Source organism: Alosa pseudoharengus, unplaced genomic scaffold, assembly GCF_046254945.1.
Source record: "Alosa pseudoharengus isolate Yale_2024_CS ecotype anadromous, Long Island Sound unplaced genomic scaffold, YU_APseudo_1.1 YU_APseudo_1.1_scf_20, whole genome shotgun sequence".
Classification (NCBI taxonomy): Eukaryota; Metazoa; Chordata; class Actinopteri; order Clupeiformes; family Clupeidae; genus Alosa; species Alosa pseudoharengus.
Genome location: NW_027468664.1, coordinates 21,397,071 through 21,410,656, shown reverse-complemented (window position 1 = coordinate 21,410,656; position 13,586 = coordinate 21,397,071). Strand labels below are relative to the sequence as shown.

The 13,586-nt window shown below is 43.6% G+C and overlaps 1 non-coding gene across 1 annotated transcript; it reads right to left on the bottom strand.

Moving 5' to 3' along the window:
- Positions 1–2,252: 2,252 nt before the first annotated feature.
- Positions 2,253–2,325, bottom strand: trnaf-gaa (transfer RNA phenylalanine (anticodon GAA)). Its single transcript has one exon. It is a non-coding gene; the product is annotated as a tRNA-Phe (tRNA).
- Positions 2,326–13,586: the final 11,261 nt, after the last annotated feature.

Here is a 13,586-nt window from a genome sequence, read left to right as displayed (position 1 = left end):
GCAGGGTGGGTTGTGTCCTTGACAATCATTAGTGCTTTGCGGGTGAGGCGGGTGGTGTAAATGTCCTGCAGGGAGGGGAGTGGTGCTCCAATGATCCTCTTAGCTGTGTTAAGAATGCGCTGGAGGGTCTTCCTGTTCTGATCTGTGCAGCTTCCGCCCCACACTGTGTTGTCTCTGGACACGATGCTCTTGATGGTCCCTCTGTAGAATGCTGTCATGACGGGAGGCGTGGCACTTGCCTTCTTCAATTTGCGCAAGAAGTAGAGGCGCTGCTGGGCTTTTTTCGCCAGTGATGCTGTGTTGGTGGTCCAGGAGAGGTCGTCGCTGATGTGCACCCCCAGGAATTTTGTGCTGCTCACTCTCTCCACAGCATCTCCGTCGATGGACAGTGGTGGCAGTTGTTTGTGGCCTCTCTGAAAGTTGACAACAATCTCCTTGGTCTTGCTGACATTCAGCAGGAGGTTGTTGTCTTTGCACCATTTGGCCAGCAGGTCTACTTCTTCTCTGTAGTGAGCCTCATCGCCCTTAGTGATGAGGCCCACCAGTGTTGTGTCGTCTGCAAACTTCACCAGATGGTTGGAGCTGTGAGTGGTTGTACAGTCATGTGTTAACAGTGTGAAGAGCAGGGGGCTGAGCACACACCCTTGCGGGGCCCCCGTGCTCAGGGTCAGAGTGCTTGAGGTGTTGTTCCCGACACATACTGCTTGTGGTCTCTGCAACAGGAAGTCCAGCAGCCAGTTGCAGAGGGAGGTGCTGAATCCTAGCTTGTCCAGTTTGCTGATGAGTTGTTGTGGTATTATGGTATTGAATGCTGAACTGAAGTCTGTGAACAGCATTCTCACATATGAGTCTTTATTGTCCAAGTGGGTGAGGGCTGGATGGAGGGCAGAGCAGATTGCATCCTCCGTGGATCGTTTGGCTTGGTATGCAAACTGGAAGGGGTCCAGGGTGGCTTTGATGTGTGACATGACTAGCCGTTCGAAGCACTTCATGATTATGGGCGTGAGTGCTACAGGACGGTAGACATTGAAGCATGATGGTGATGATTTCTTTGGCACGGGTATGATGGTGGCAGCTTTGAAAAGTGATGGGATGACTGCTTGCTCCAGAGAGGTGTTGAAAATGTCTGTAAAAACATCCTTCAGCTCTCACCTCCTTCAGAACTGGTTTGGTGACTTTTGCTCTTTGTCTGTATCGGGGCAGCAGCAGGATGCTAATGTGGTCTGACTGTCCGATGTGGGGGAGGGGTTTGGCTTTGTAGACTTCTTTCTGTGGGGTGTAAACAAGGTCCAGGGTGTTTTGTCCTCTTGTTGGGAAGTTTACGTGTTGGTGAAATTTTGGTAGTACAGTTTTGAGATTGTTCTAGCCGTTCTAGTCAGTAAAAATTTAGACTGTAAAATGAAGGGGAGAGAAGAAAACGTGCTGCCTGGATCATTGATTGGAACATTTACTTTTAAAAAATGGCCTGATGGTGTTGATAAAAATAAAGTGTTGAAAATAAAGTCCTCTGCATTGTCTGCAGCAAGGAAGTTCGCCGGAGTTCATCAATTCTATAGTCGCACATCAATGCAAAGAAATAAGTGTTGACATTGAGGGGAGTGTTCATTTATTTTCATTGTGTCCCCTATATCTGTGGCCTGAAATGCCTTGTATGTGAAAAAAAAACTTCCCGAAGCACTGTTGAATTTATTTCCTCAGTATATTAGGTCATATCATAGATTATTATGGCCATTATTTGAACAGTGAAAATAATAATAAAAGAGTTTTTGAACTTTAATGTCACTAATGCTGATTATTCAACAGTAGTCCTTATCCTGAACTATCTGTCAAAAATAAGCCCCGCCCCCTGAAACGTCATAAATCACGTGTTAGCCACGCCTCTTTTTTAATGCAAATTAGCCATGTGGTTTTCGCCACGTGTTGTTTGTTATTGTTATTGTTTTGTGAGTCATGTGGCAGTCATGTGACTGGTGTCATACCCCTGGGCGGCCATATTGGATGTAAAGTCATGTGACAGTCATGTGTCTGGTGTCAAACAATGCCACGCCCCCCTTGGCATCCATATTGGATGTAGTGTCATGTGACAGTCATGTGACTGATGTCAAACCCCTGGGCGGCCATATTGGCCCCCAAACCCCCATGTGTGTTTTGTGGATAATGGGTGGATCAGATAAACTTTGTAATAGTTGTATTATGTTTTGTGGTAAATGGGTATAAATACAAAAAAAAAAAAAAAAAAAAGAAAATGGTGTTGCCAGAACCCGGATTCGAACCAGGGGCCTCTAGATCTTCAATCTAACGCTCTCCCAACTGAGCTATTTCGGCTGACGGGCTTCAATGGTATGCAATGTAATATAACCCTTATAAGCGAATTCATGGTGGTCGTAGGTGACCGGGATGTATGTCTATGACCCCCCCCCCCCCCCCCCCCCCTCTACTTTGTAGGGGTGGTGTTTTGTCCGGGCTTGTCACTGAGTGTAATGTTTGTGAACCCTTTCATGCGGGGGGTCGGCCTACTACCTACGTACACTAGTGTTGATAACATTGTAAATGAGCTGTTTATGAGTAGTGACGTCTGTATGCAGACAGCTGGCTATCTATAAACCCTTTTGTAGTGGGTGTGTTTTGCCCCGGCCTGTCTCTAGGATTGAGATTATAAAAGCTGTGTGCGATGTATAGCTATCATTGCTAGCAGTGGTTTTGAACAGAACTTACCATGGCAGACATGATTGAATCGGGAAAATCAAAGAGACGGATTACGCTCACGCCTGTTAGCGCCAAGCTATCGAATCCTGAAATGACTTATGCACCGCAGAGGAGGAGACCTGAAACTTTTGTTAATTTTCTGAGTAAACCTAATGATGGCGTGGAATACCAATGGTTGCTGAATGATGGTCGCATAGGAGGCTATGTTTTTGACAAGGAAGATCGCAGTGTGAAGCTATACGCTTTGGCATCTCCGGATTTGGTGTTTTCAGACGATATGTCACACATTTCATTTCGTGATGCCGATTGGGTGATGTTTAGGGACTCTTGGATGGATATTGTACAGCCTACTATGGACAGTCGGTACACAACAACCTGGAATAGTCCAGCCTATGTCAAGTCTTACCATGTGTGTGCTGACTGCCAGCAGGATCTCATTCGCCTGTCTAGCGGCGCATTCAGAAGACCCTCATACTATAATGAAGAAGAATTGCGTGAATGCGTACACCTAAAGTGGAGTATCTTTGGAGAGACCGACATGTTCTAAGTGATGTTTTCAGAAAGGTTGATAGATTGTTCAAATGGAGTGCAGGTTTGGATAGATACCAGGACGTCAAGGCGTGTCTTTTCCAGACGAACCAAGATGATCTGGAACTGGCCAACCAATGTAAAGAAGCAGCTCCGGAATCAGCGCCCCCTCGTTCATGAAGCTTAAAAAGAGGTGTTCATACAAAGGGTTCCTTTACTCTCAGAGCTGTTGTGAACATCATACAATGTCTCTATATGTGGATGAAGTTGAAATGGCGGAAGCGTATGTAGGGCCTGATGGTGCGGATCAAAGTTCAAGAAGTATGTTTTTTCAAGAGGACACAGTAATTGAACAAGAAATGATACATTATGGCATGGATTACTTGTGCGAGAGATTTGCGATGCTAACTTTGGCGGATGATAAAGAGGATGTTAGAAAATGTGATCTTGAGGTTGATGACACACCTGTGGGTGTAACTCCTACCGGTAACAAAAACGGCTCTGAAGATAAAGGAGAAGTCCCACATGATTGGGTAGTGGAGAAGGCTCAGCCCTCCAGACTACACCCATTGAATGGTTAGTGTCTGTATACGATCACACCAACCCGGATCATCGAGACGTTCAGAACTGTCGTGATGCCTGCAACAGATGTTAAGATGACTGATACGTGTGTATACCTTCAAAATACCTGTGGTGGGGTGGAAATGATGGATTGTTCAGAAGACTTAGAGATTGGTGTGTCATTAAACCCTGTATCATCAGCAGATGGAACCGGGACTTCTAAAGCTACTGGTGAAGACCTTGTTGGTTGTTTGGCAGAGCTACCTCTTGGACTTATCAAGGCCTGTGTGTGTATGACGCTACAACACCTCATCACCCAGAAGTTACAGGAGGACTGTTTTGGATGTCAAGTAAACCACCCCAGCCAGATTCAACATTCCTGCCTCTTTGAACCTGATGCGTACTATTTTCAAACAAATGTTGCGGATATAAAACGACGGCTATACAAAAGACCACTGCTACAAAGCGTGAATCATCTACTGGGACATTACGGCTATCAGACCCATCCTCAAAAAATTTGGGGGTCAGTAGAAGCCATCGTCTACGAATTAACAGGAGAGCCATACATCTGTGGGTATTTACACACTTTCAAGGAAAATCACATACAGGATTGTGATACAAACATTATTCTTGAAACTCTGACGTATTGGGACATTTAGCGGTAATGGGGAATTGGTGCTGTGGTTCAGGCCCACCAAAAGAGCGTGTGAAATATGAGCTAACAGCCTTACTGTGTAATGTCATAGCAGACGTATCTACATGTTATGCTACTGATATTGCTGTACCATACCATCATTTTAAAGCCTTAAAAAATCAAATGATGCTTGCTAGATCATTGTCTGAAGAATGGTCCGATCTGCTGAATATGGGATCCTCCATTAACAAGGCGTATCATGTAACAGTGCATGAAATTTTAGAGAACATGTGTATGATTCAGCAGGGGTTTTTCAAGATCGGGCATATCATAGCTCTCTGTACATATGTAACTGATGTATGTGTCATCAAACAAAGCAAAAATGAGTCTGTGGATGTCTATGCGGTTGTGAATAGCCTAGTGGAATTTCTGGTTGCTAAGGACTTTGATGTGTGTGTTAAATTTGTAAACTACCTTGATTCTCTACCCATGTTGGATATGTAAGTCTGCTTGTGAAATAAAAGATTGTGAACGCACATCATGGTCTGTCATTAGTTGTATGGCAGGAGTCATGGAGGAGGTTCTAAATACAATCTACTACACACCTTCAAGCGAGGGTTCATATGGGGGTATAACTAGATTAAAAGAAGCGGCCTTTAAAAAAACAGGGGTACATCTGTCCGATAAGGACGTTGCTGAATGGTTATCAGGGGAGGATGCCTATACGCTTCATAAACCTGTGCGTGTCAACTACAAAAGGAATAGGGTGATTGTGTATGGTATCAACAGACAATTTCAAGCGGATCTGGTTGACATGTCCATATACTCCAGGGAGAATGACCATGCTAAATATATGTTGACGTGTATAGATGTCTTTAGCAAATACGCCTGGGTGCGTATTTTAAAAAACAAAACAGGGATGGCGGTTGCCGCTGCTTTTGAATCAATCATAGAAGAGGGTCGTATACCCCAAAAGTTGCAAACTGACCGTGGGAAAGAATTTTTTAATCAGCATTTCCAGAGGATTGTGAATAAAAACAACATTCATCATTTCGCCACCGGGAGTGAATTAAAAGCTAGCGTCGTGGAGCGATTCAACAGAACTATTAAATCAAGAATGTGGCGTTATCTAACAGCCGCCAACTCTAAACGCTACTGTGACATCTTACCTGATATGGTATCATCTTATAATAACAGCCATCATCGCAGTATCAAAATGAGACCTGTGGATGTGACAAAAGAAAATGAAAATGTGGTCTTTAAAAACCTGTATGGTGTAAAGACGGGAGCTGCCAAAAAATCTATGTTCAAATACAAAATAGGAGAGCTTGTTAGAGTATCTAAGGTCAGAGGCGCATTCACAAAGGGGTATGAGGAAAACTACACACGTGAGTTTTTCACCATAGCAGAATGTGTACATCGAAACCCTCCTGTTTACAGGTTGAAAGACTATGATGGAGACATGTTAGAAGGGTCCTTTTATGAAGTGGAGTTACAAAAAATACTTATAAACAGGGATAAGGCCTTCAAAGTGGAAAAGATTTTGGAAAGCAAAAGAGTGGGTAGGACGCGTATGGTATTGGTAAAATGGTTAGGTTGGCCATCAAAATTTAACTCATGGGTCCCCGCAAAAGATGTGGTTGATGCTTAAAAAATATCTTTTAAATCACAACACAACATACGTGTCCTTATTCACACCGGCGACATCATGGAGGACGAAGGGTTTTATGTGACTTTACCAAGCAATGCGTGCCGCGATATTTATCCCGACAATAGAATATCCAGCTACAGAACTAAGCTGGCAAAAACACTAACACTAAGGGGGGCTTGGGAGGTCGCTTTAATTGAGTTCATGTATCCCAAAACATGGGTTCCATTTCACAAAAAACATTCAAAATTCACAATTACCGATACAGCTACTAACATCCTTATTGTTGGTGAACTTCGTGAAGCTTTCTACAATAGCATTGCTCATATCATAGCAGAAATCAATAGTGTCGGGTCTCATATACAGTTTACCTATGATGAACTACTTCACAAAGTCCATGTGACATCATCCGAAAGTGATGTTTCGCTAACATTCCGAGGGAAGCTAGCCAGGATTCTAGGTTTTGAAGATATGACTCCATTCGCGGTACCCCCCGGGAGCGTCGGTAGATACGCCCCCCACATTGCTGATTTGTATGGCGGGGAATATACGTTGTTTGTCTATACAGACATTATAGACCACCAAGTTGTAGGTGACTATTATGTACCACTCCTGCGATGTGTAGAAATAACGGGTGAGTCCAAAAATATAGTCACAATTGGTTACGACAAACCACACTACGCACGTGTGTCTAAATCACACATCGACGACATTACCATAGAGGTGAAAAGTGATCAGAACTACAACGTGTCATTCAAGTACGGCAAAGTGATTACAAAACTGCATTTCAGACCAGTAAAACAACTTCCAAGAATTTAAAAATGAAAGAATTTAATCCCTACGTGGACCCACATCGTTATGTTACATATTATCAAAACCAGGCGGGTGGACATATTGACGGGTTCGCTGGGGGCCCTGTCATGTATGGAGGATTCGGCTTGGGGTCGCTCCTAAAAGGTCTGTACAGAATGGCTATGCCTCTATTGCGTAGAGGTATTGGAATCGCTAAACCGCATTTAAAAGCGGCTGCTAAAAATATTGTCGGTGATGTGGTGAGCAACGTCATGCAGGCCCACAACAGTCAAGAGGGGTCGGGGGTGTTAGTAATGCAGCGTAGACACACGAAACGTCCACCAGGTGTGAGAAGAGGAAGATACACAAAGAAAAACAATGTAAAGGCTAAGAAAAGATCAGTGTCGAAAAGGAAGGCGCAGAGTAAACAACGGGGGAGTAGACCTGCTAAAAAGAGGCGTAAATACATATTCTAACCATGGCTCTGATACACGGCATGTCGGCGGAGTGTGTCAAATCTGAGTTGGATCTTTTTACAGTGCCTATGACTCAAACGGCTATAGAGAAAAACACCTATGTTGAGATACCTCCCATATCAGCTCTGTCAGACACAGGACCCCTGGAGTTTTTTGTCGGTGGCAGCGGTCAGGATTACATCGATTTGAATAATTCCTTATTGTATACAAGGTTAAAAATCACCTTACCCAACGGAGCGGACCTACCAGCGGGGGCGCCTGTAGGTTTGATTAACTACCCTGGCGGCTCAATCTTCTCTCAGGTCGACATAACACTGGGGGATCGACTCATATCACAGAGCTCAAACACCTATCCATACCGCTGTATTATAGATTGTCTATTGAATTATGACCGTGAGGCCCTGGAGTCCATTTTCTCTGCGGGGCTGTTTTACAAAGATACAGCTGGTCATATGGATGTCGGGGATCCTGCAGGGGCCAACGAGGGGCTCACAAAGAGAGCTGCATTCTCTGAAGAGAGTAATGTTGTAGAATTGTTAGCTCCAATCCACAGTGACATCTTTTTTCAAGAAAAACTGATGTTAAACAGAATTCATCCTTTGCTCTTGTTAATCTTATTTTGATATCAATTCCGTTTAACATCAGTTTTTCTTGAAAAAAGATGTCACTGTGGATTGGAGCTAACAATTCTACAACATTACTCTCTTCAGAGAATGCAGCTGTCTTTGTGAGCCCCTCGTTGGCCCCTGCAGGATCCCCGACATCCATATGACCAGCTGTATCTTTGTAAAACAGCCCCGCAGAGAAAATGGACTCCAGGGCCTCACGGTCATAATTCAATAGACAATCTATAATACAGCGGTATGGATAGGTGTTTGAGCTCTGTGATATGAGTCGATCCCCCAGTGTTATGTCGACCTGAGAGAAGATTGAGCCGCCAGGGTAGTTAATCAAACCTACAGGCGCCCCCGCTGGTAGGTCCGCTCCGTTGGGTAAGGTGATTTTTAACCTTGTATACAATAAGGAATTATTCAAATCGATGTAATCCTGACCGCTGCCACCGACAAAAAACTCCAGGGGTCCTGTGTCTGACAGAGCTGATATGGGAGGTATCTCAACATAGGTGTTTTTCTCTATAGCCGTTTGAGTCATAGGCACTGTAAAAAGATCCAACTCAGATTTGACACACTCCGCCGACATGCCGTGTATCAGAGCCATGGTTAGAATATGTATTTACGCCTCTTTTTAGCAGGTCTACTCCCCCGTTGTTTACTCTGCGCCTTCCTTTTCGACACTGATCTTTTCTTAGCCTTTACATTGTTTTTCTTTGTGTATCTTCCTCTTCTCACACCTGGTGGACGTTTCGTGTGTCTACGCTGCATTACTAACACCCCCGACCCCTCTTGACTGTTGTGGGCCTGCATGACGTTGCTCACCACATCACCGACAATATTTTTAGCAGCCGCTTTTAAATGCGGTTTAGCGATTCCAATACCTCTACGCAATAGAGGCATAGCCATTCTGTACAGACCTTTTAGGAGCGACCCCAAGCCGAATCCTCCATACATGACAGGGCCCCCAGCGAACCCGTCAATATGTCCACCCGCCTGGTTTTGATAATATGTAACATAACGATGTGGGTCCACGTAGGGATTAAATTCTTTCATTTTTAAATTCTTGGAAGTTGTTTTACTGGTCTGAAATGCAGTTTTGTAATCACTTTGCCGTACTTGAATGACACGTTGTAGTTCTGATCACTTTTCACCTCTATGGTAATGTCGTCGATGTGTGATTTAGACACACGTGCGTAGTGTGGTTTGTCGTAACCAATTGTGACTATATTTTTGGACTCACCCGTTATTTCTACACATCGCAGGAGTGGTACATAATAGTCACCTACAACTTGGTGGTCTATAATGTCTGTATAGACAAACAACGTATATTCCCCGCCATACAAATCAGCAATGTGGGGGGCGTATCTACCGACGCTCCCGGGGGGTACCGCGAATGGAGTCATATCTTCAAAACCTAGAATCCTGGCTAGCTTCCCTCGGAATGTTAGCGAAACATCACTTTCGGATGATGTCACATGGACTTTGTGAAGTAGTTCATCATAGGTAAACTGTATATGAGACCCGACACTATTGATTTCTGCTATGATATGAGCAATGCTATTGTAGAAAGCTTCACGAAGTTCACCAACAATAAGGATGTTAGTAGCTGTATCGGTAATTGTGAATTTTGAATGTTTTTTGTGAAATGGAACCCATGTTTTGGGATACATGAACTCAATTAAAGCGACCTCCCAAGCCCCCCTTAGTGTTAGTGTTTTTGCCAGCTTAGTTCTGTAGCTGGATATTCTATTGTCGGGATAAATATCGCGGCACGCATTGCTTGGTAAAGTCACATAAAACCCTTCGTCCTCCATGATGTCGCCGGTGTGAATAAGGACACGTATGTTGTGTTGTGATTTAAAAGATATTTTTTAAGCATCAACCACATCTTTTGCGGGGACCCATGAGTTAAATTTTGATGGCCAACCTAACCATTTTACCAATACCATACGCGTCCTACCCACTCTTTTGCTTTCCAAAATCTTTTCCACTTTGAAGGCCTTATCCCTGTTTATAAGTATTTTTTGTAACTCCACTTCATAAAAGGACCCTTCTAACATGTCTCCATCATAGTCTTTCAACCTGTAAACAGGAGGGTTTCGATGTACACATTCTGCTATGGTGAAAAACTCACGTGTGTAGTTTTCCTCATACCCCTTTGTGAATGCGCCTCTGACCTTAGATACTCTAACAAGCTCTCCTATTTTGTATTTGAACATAGATTTTTTGGCAGCTCCCGTCTTTACACCATACAGGTTTTTAAAGACCACATTTTCATTTTCTTTTGTCACATCCACAGGTCTCATTTTGATACTGCGATGATGGCTGTTATTATAAGATGATACCATATCAGGTAAGATGTCACAGTAGCGTTTAGAGTTGGCGGCTGTTAGATAACGCCACATTCTTGATTTAATAGTTCTGTTGAATCGCTCCACGACGCTAGCTTTTAATTCACTCCCGGTGGCGAAATGATGAATGTTGTTTTTATTCACAATCCTCTGGAAATGCTGATTAAAAAATTCTTTCCCACGGTCAGTTTGCAACTTTTGGGGTATACGACCCTCTTCTATGATTGATTCAAAAGCAGCGGCAACCGCCATCCCTGTTTTGTTTTTTAAAATACGCACCCAGGCGTATTTGCTAAAGACATCTATACACGTCAACATATATTTAGCATGGTCATTCTCCCTGGAGTATATGGACATGTCAACCAGATCCGCTTGAAATTGTCTGTTGATACCATACACAATCACCCTATTCCTTTTGTAGTTGACACGCACAGGTTTATGAAGCGTATAGGCATCCTCCCCTGATAACCATTCAGCAACGTCCTTATCGGACAGATGTACCCCTGTTTTTTTAAAGGCCGCTTCTTTTAATCTAGTTATACCCCCATATGAACCCTCGCTTGAAGGTGTGTAGTAGATTGTATTTAGAACCTCCTCCATGACTCCTGCCATACAACTAATGACAGACCATGATGTGCGTTCACAATCTTTTATTTCACAAGCAGACTTACATATCCAACATGGGTAGAGAATCAAGGTAGTTTACAAATTTAACACACACATCAAAGTCCTTAGCAACCAGAAATTCCACTAGGCTATTCACAACCGCATAGACATCCACAGACTCATTTTTGCTTTGTTTGATGACACATACATCAGTTACATATGTACAGAGAGCTATGATATGCCCGATCTTGAAAAACCCCTGCTGAATCATACACATGTTCTCTAAAATTTCATGCACTGTTACATGATACGCCTTGTTAATGGAGGATCCCATATTCAGCAGATCGGACCATTCTTCAGACAATGATCTAGCAAGCATCATTTGATTTTTTAAGGCTTTAAAATGATGGTATGGTACAGCAATATCAGTAGCATAACATGTAGATACGTCTGCTATGACATTACACAGTAAGGCTGTTAGCTCATATTTCACACGCTCTTTTGGTGGGCCTGAACCACAGCACCAATTCCCCATTACCGCTAAATGTCCCAATACGTCAGAGTTTCAAGAATAATGTTTGTATCACAATCCTGTATGTGATTTTCCTTGAAAGTGTGTAAATACCCACAGATGTATGGCTCTCCTGTTAATTCGTAGACGATGGCTTCTACTGACCCCCAAATTTTTTGAGGATGGGTCTGATAGCCGTAATGTCCCAGTAGATGATTCACGCTTTGTAGCAGTGGTCTTTTGTATAGCCGTCGTTTTATATCCGCAACATTTGTTTGAAAATAGTACGCATCAGGTTCAAAGAGGCAGGAATGTTGAATCTGGCTGGGGTGGTTTACTTGACATCCAAAACAGTCCTCCTGTAACTTCTGGGTGATGAGGTGTTGTAGCGTCATACACACACAGGCCTTGATAAGTCCAAGAGGTAGCTCTGCCAAACAACCAACAAGGTCTTCACCAGTAGCTTTAGAAGTCCCGGTTCCATCTGCTGATGATACAGGGTTTAATGACACACCAATCTCTAAGTCTTCTGAACAATCCATCATTTCCACCCCACCACAGGTATTTTGAAGGTATACACACGTATCAGTCATCTTAACATCTGTTGCAGGCATCACGACAGTTCTGAACGTCTCGATGATCCGGGTTGGTGTGATCGTATACAGACACTAACCATTCAATGGGTGTAGTCTGGAGGGCTGAGCCTTCTCCACTACCCAATCATGTGGGACTTCTCCTTTATCTTCAGAGCCGTTTTTGTTACCGGTAGGAGTTACACCCACAGGTGTGTCATCAACCTCAAGATCACATTTTCTAACATCCTCTTTATCATCCGCCAAAGTTAGCATCGCAAATCTCTCGCACAAGTAATCCATGCCATAATGTATCATTTCTTGTTCAATTACTGTGTCCTCTTGAAAAAACATACTTCTTGAACTTTGATCCGCACCATCAGGCCCTACATACGCTTCCGCCATTTCAACTTCATCCACATATAGAGACATTGTATGATGTTCACAACAGCTCTGAGAGTAAAGGAACCCTTTGTATGAACACCTCTTTTTAAGCTTCATGAACGAGGGGGCGCTGATTCCGGAGCTGCTTCTTTACATTGGTTGGCCAGTTCCAGATCATCTTGGTTCGTCTGGAAAAGACACGCCTTGACGTCCTGGTATCTATCCAAACCTGCACTCCATTTGAACAATCTATCAACCTTTCTGAAAACATCACTTAGAACATGTCGGTCTCTCCAAAGATACTCCACTTTAGGTATATACGCATTCACGCAATTCTTCTTCATTATAGTATGAGGGTCTTCTGAATGCGCCGCTAGACAGGCGAATGAGATCCTGCTGGCAGTCAGCACACACATGGTAAGACTTGACATAGGCTGGACTATTCCAGGTTGTTGTGTACCGACTGTCCATAGTAGGCTGTACAATATCCATCCAAGAGTCCCTAAACATCACCCAATCGGCATCACGAAATGAAATGTGTGACATATCGTCTGAAAACACCAAATCCGGAGATGCCAAAGCGTATAGCTTCACACTGCGATCTTCCTTGTCAAAAACATAGCCTCCTATGCGACCATCATTCAGCAACCATTGGTATTCCACGCCATCATTAGGTTTACTCAGAAAATTAACAAAAGTTTCAGGTCTCCTCCTCTGCGGTGCATAAGTCATTTCAGGATTCGATAGCTTGGCGCTAACAGGCGTGAGCGTAATCCGTCTCTTTGATTTTCCCGATTCAATCATGTCTGCCATGGTAAGTTCTGTTCAAAACCACTGCTAGCAATGATAGCTATACATCGCACACAGCTTTTATAATCTCAATCCTAGAGACAGGCCGGGGCAAAACACACCCACTACAAAAGGGTTTATAGATAGCCAGCTGTCTGCATACAGACGTCACTACTCATAAACAGCTCATTTACAATGTTATCAACACTAGTGTACGTAGGTAGTAGGCCGACCCCCCGCATGAAAGGGTTCACAAACATTACACTCAGTGACAAGCCCGGACAAAACACCACCCCTACAAAGTAGAGGGGGGGGGGGGGGGGGGGGGTCATAGACATACATCCCGGTCACCTACGACCACCATGAATTCGCTTATAAGGGTTATATTACATTGCATACCATTGAAGCCCGTCA